The 5,535-nt window shown below is 42.1% G+C and overlaps 1 protein-coding gene across 1 annotated transcript in view; it reads left to right on the top strand.

Annotated features, from left to right (window-relative positions):
* Positions 1 to 5,535, top strand: part of MAPRE2 (microtubule associated protein RP/EB family member 2) — an 88,142-nt gene that overhangs the window by 9,941 nt on the left and 72,666 nt on the right. The gene's annotated exons all lie outside the window — the stretch shown is intronic.

Raw genomic sequence — 5,535 nt, forward strand, 5'->3', positions numbered from 1 at the left:
AGCATATTATTATGCCATCAGAACTCTTCATGTTAACTTCAGGATTTGCTGTTTTAAAAGAACTTCAGAAAATAGCTCAGGTCAGAATACAAAGGGGTTTTTTTTGTTGGTGGTTTGTTTTTTTTTTTTTTGCTTTTGAATGTGTATTTTAATGCTTTTCCCTTGAACCTTCTTTTTAATTCTAAGATGATGATTAGTCTATAAGATTCAGCTACAAAATGAAGCCTAAAAATGAGTATAGGAGAGGATACATCTGGAGACTGGTGGTGAGTTGACCTGGACCGGAGCAGTTGCTGCTAGCTGTCTTCCATGTGTCTCTTGCTCCTTCCATATTGAACGGGGGAAAGTTGATGTGTGTTCTGCCTTAGGTCTGTGTATCCTCTGGTCTTTAGACCATATCTGAGGACTCTGTGTCTGCTTTTAAAGCTTGATATTCCATCCCACTCAGTGGAGTTGTTCCCTATGTCTGTTTCTGGCCAGCAATACCAGCCAGTGAGAGAGATCCTGTCCTCCCAGTTGTGACAACCCAAGTGTTGATGGGGCCTTGCTGTGTACTGTAAAAACCAGCAACTGTCCCAGATTTACTTTTCTAAATCTGAAAAAGAAAAAAAAGAAAAAAAAAAAGGGGGTGGCCTTGAAATTAGATCCCTTTTTGCTTCTGCTTCAGAGTGGATGGGATTCAGAGTTCTAGCAAAACTGCAGGGCAGCCCAGAGAAATAAATAAGGAGCAAACAGTAAGGGCTGGTATGCCTTAAGGCAATATTATTGCCAAATTCTTCATAATGGGAAACCTTAGTCAATGCTGGCTTTTCTTGCCTCACTATAAAACATGCATCATCACAGCATAACTTTGTTTATAAGGAAGTATTTAAAAGAAATGTGTTAAATGATTCTAGTGCATGAAACTAAGCAGAAACCTGATCAACTCTAGTTATTTTTAAACCAAGTGCTTTCTTTAAGATGATATAATGCCTACCAGAAAAAAAGCCCAAAATATAATAGATGAGTACATACAGAAGTGCATCATAGCAAACTGCAATCCAGTGTGCTATCTGCAGACAGGCACCAAACAAAATTGGTGTGTTGGATGTAGAAGTCAACAGACACAGGCACTGACAGTGGCAAGTGGGACACAGACTTTTAGTTGTGTGATAGAAATTGAGATGCAGACATCAGTGACTCTGAACTAAATTTTAAAGAAAAGGATGCCTCAAATAATTGAAGCAAGATTCTTTTTCTCCAAATGGAGCAAAGAGAAGCTTTTTTTTGGAGATGAGCGAGATGTGGCAGCCTGCTGCTAAATACAAAGAACGATAAATACGCAGTCTCATCTGGTCACCCTATTAGGTCTGCCACCTACTGCTTGATAAACTGGTTTGGCATTGCTTGTCATGCAAAAAAAAAGGGTTTGCCAAATCTGTCACACTACCTAAGTAAAATCACACAAACTGAGCTCTGTTACCCTTTCCAGGTTGGAAGATAATTACTGCATCTCAGAGTTACTGGGCAGGAAGGGAGTGAAGGTATTTGTGAATAGGAGGAGGACAGGTAGGCTGCTGCAAAAATGTAGGTGTCACACTGCAGTTGGCTGGAGCTTTGAACCCAGCAGTGTCATAGAAATTCCCCTTTACAAGAAGTTGACGGGGGACAGGAGAGGACAGCAGAAATGACACAAATTGGTTTACTGCTCTATAGGGAGAAAAATCTAAAGGCTTCCCAAACAGAGTAGAAGTCTTCCTGAGAAAGGATGCATGTTCTTTCCTACAAAGTTGCTAAGTAGGACATGCTTGGATTTACTTTATATGTAAATGACCAAAAAAAGTTTATTTGCTTTGTAAATGAAAGGGAGAGAACAGAGTCTTATAAGAAATCTCTAGGACCTTTTTCATGCCAGTAGATGACTTGAAATCGGAGCACTGGAGAGAAGCAGAACCACTGGGACAAATCCATGTTTGAAATCGGAAAAGGAGAAGAGGTGGGAAGTGCTCGGTACCAGTATCTCACATCTTCTGGGACTGCCTTCCTTGTGAAGCACTCTGGGTCAGACTAGGTTTCTTGTAGTTTTGGAGCTGGAGACAGTATTAAACTCAGCTCTATTTCATGACTTCTTTGCTTTGGGTCTTTGCCTTTGTGCCTTCCCTGTAGTGCCACAGAGCCGAGTCCTGAGTGGACGCAGAGGAATTACTCAGGAACAGTGAGACAGCGTAGGGCTGGGCTGTTAGTTAGCAGCAAGTTGAGAAATCTGCCAAACTGTGAATAGATGGGGATTTTTATTTTGGTTTTTGTGATTCATGCACAGCTCATAAAAACAGTCGTTCTTTCCTTTGACACTGGAAGCCTTAAAATTAATGGTTTTGTTCATCTTTTCAACAGGAAAGCATATGTAAATAGTGATATACATGGTTTTCTGATTTACACTCTGAGTTTGTCCATTTCTGTAATTTGTCAAGCTATTCTCCACTCAGTAAATGGCTGGATAGCAGCCACATGGGGTTGCTTGAATTCTTTCAGTTGCTAAAAATAAGTTGGTTTTGAAGTTTTTTTCTGTAACTGCTGAGGATATTTGAGGCAATAATCAGTGACTGTCAGCCTATATTACAAATTGCTTTCATGCAACATTGCATTTCCAGTCTTTGGCAGGGGGAGGAAAACAGATCTGTGCAGTGTGGAAGAAAGCATCCAGTACACAGAGAGACAGTAGCAGAAGACAGGGCTCAGTGCCCACAGGGGAAACACAGTTTCTGGAGACGAAGTTTTGAACTAGAAGACATTAGATTTAAATGAGTTTAATTACATTCTGTCCTAACTTTTCCTCCTTGGTCCTTCAAACTAACAACAATGGGTACTACTTTTCATATTACGATTGTAGGATGTGCTTCTAGACGCTGTTGTTCCTTGTTTATTACAGATTCTCTGCTGTACTTTCTTCTTCCATTTAGTTGCTTTGCTTTCTACTTGCATTCTCATATCCTTCTTGCCCAATTCTTGTTTTGTTTGGGGTGGTTTTTGTTTTGATTTGGGATTTGTTTTTGGTCAATATTCATTCAAATTAAATGTAATGCTTTACAGCATTTCAAGGGCTATTATTATAGAAGCCCCTTCTGCGTCAGTTTGTGTCAGTAGGTTCAGCATTGTGGATGCAGCAATAGCTGTTGTGCACAGGGAGGAAAAGTATATGCTGAGAGGGAGCAAGTGAAAGCCTCCAGAGACCACGTAAGCCCTGGAGAGCAGGAGTCTGGCTGAATCCACTGGACACCCCAAGATTCCATAAACTCTGAACCGTAAAAGTTTGCCAAAGCTGCCTGAGGCCTCCACTAGCACTCATTAGTATCAATCAGAATATGTAACCCAGCAGCATCTGAAAAAGTGGCAAATGTAGGCTACAGAGCTGTGTACACAGCTGGTGGAGCAAGGGAAGGGACCCCTGAGGGACCCTGTGGAAGCCAGTGGCCCACTAGTCCAACCCCCCTCGCCTGGGTTTCACTTCCCGACTGTAGCTGTAGCGGGATGACACAAGGGGTTGTGGGAGGGGGAGAACTGAATGCACTACATGAACAGTCATTGGCTACTAATAAAAGCTACTCAATTCTATTAATAACAGCTAAACTCAAAAGCATTTTATGATAAACATTGATCTGTTTTCTCCCAGTGTAATTCACTCGTCAGGGAAATGGATAGTCCAATATAGGGAACTTCCTGCTATGTGTAACTTCACACATAGCTGCAAATACTTGCATTACAACATTGAACAAATCATAAGTTTCTGTCCTGAAAGAAGAAAAACATAGTTGTTTTTGTCTGTTTTACTGCACAGGATTTTCTGAAACTACTCTTTAAATTGCTCTTAATTTTTTTTTTTCTGTATCCTAAGGTCTTTCCCATTTTCCTGATCCTCTACAGCTTCATCCTCTTTTTCCTAGGTTTTCCAATGTGGAAGAAGGAATTTCTTTAGGTGTCTTGGAAGGTGACTTTTTAGGAGATGGGAACCTATTTTAGAATCAGTTCAGCCTGTGTGTGTTGGGGAGTTTTGAGGAATTGAATTGTGCTTGCTGGCTTACGTAGGGTGGTGATGTGATGCCAGTGTCTGCAGCTGAGAGCGGTGCATGGCCTGCTATGAAGTAGAAGGATGTGGAATCCTTTTCTCTTTGTCTTCATTGTACATCTTTATCCCTCCACCCTTTTAAAGGAGACTCCAGCTCTCCATCCTTACCTTCCTCACACCCACTAAGACCTCTACTGCATTCCTTTGTCCACCTAAATTAAATTCCACCCTAATGATCCACTGTTTCCTGCCGCTCCCTTGCCTGGGTGCTGCTGCGGCATCTCAAGCCAGCAGGACGGGTTGAGGTGTTGGCGTGGCTTACAGAGCAGGTGGAGACCTGGCAGTGCTGCTGCACACAGCAGCAAGTGCCAATTATCTCATCTGGCCACAGCGATCGCACTGCTCCCTGCAGCTCAGGTTTGAAGGCAAAAAGGCAGGAGCTGCTGCTGAGATGTACCTCTTTGGCCTGACCTGTGCAAGCATCAGCAGAATCAGCTTCCAAGTTTTAGGATCCTGTGCTTTGAGGATTTTTTTATTTGAGACTATGAATGAAGTTCAGTATGGTGGTGTTACTCAAATCCCTCTCAAACTGAGGTCTACATACTGAAGACGATGAAGTTAGCTACCTCTGTCTTCAATATGCCATAAATACCACACTCTTCAGAAAGTATAGCTAGGAAAACATTCCATGAGTAAATTAAGTGTCATATTTCTAACGGAATCACTGTGTCTCTCCACTGCTGCTGCCTGTTAGAAGTGCTGGTCAACACCTTCTGGCGAGAGGTGTCTTCTTCTAACCATTGTCGCAACTTGTAAGGACGGGACACTCTTGTTGGAGTAGTGCTGTCAGATCTCAGTTCAGAGGGGCACTACTTGAGCAAAAGCCAACATACCATGATGGATTTGCTGTTCCTTTGCCAATAGGATGCCTGAGGTTTGTCAGCTGTGCTGGAATCACTTTCCACATTAAACAAATGGAGGAAAAAGAGTACATTGAAAACTAAAGCTTAAGAGGCTTGGAGAGATTCAAAGAAATGAAACAATAACATGTTTAATAGTTAATTCCCATTCTGGTTTGGCTTTAAGGTAGCTTCAGCCTTCCAGTTTGCTAGCAGCCTTCGTAAGCTCTCTGCCAGGATGAGTCACAGCTTCTGGAGCTGGGATCCAGCCCTTTAGACAAGCCATCTTTAAAGGTCTGTTTGCCTTTTCCAGATGATAATGAATTATAGTGAGAATTGCTTTATGTTTTCCTCCTCTTGAAACAGGGGTTTTGATGAATATAAGTTCACCTGTGGTAGCTTCTTGCATCCCTTGGTCCCTGATGCAGTCTGAGTACTCCTGGGATCCTATTTGGTGTAGTTCCGTGCTGTTACACAGAGATAGGTGTCTTTGGAATACTCCTCCCTGCTGGGCTGTCTCAACTAGTTGACTAGGAATGCAAAACAAGCAATAACCAGAGCCCTGGTCTGACTGTAAACCATTATTTACCTGCT

This window comes from Corvus brachyrhynchos, unplaced genomic scaffold (genome assembly GCF_000691975.1).
Source record: "Corvus brachyrhynchos isolate BGI_N302 unplaced genomic scaffold, ASM69197v1 scaffold60, whole genome shotgun sequence".
Taxonomy (NCBI): domain Eukaryota; kingdom Metazoa; phylum Chordata; class Aves; order Passeriformes; family Corvidae; genus Corvus; species Corvus brachyrhynchos.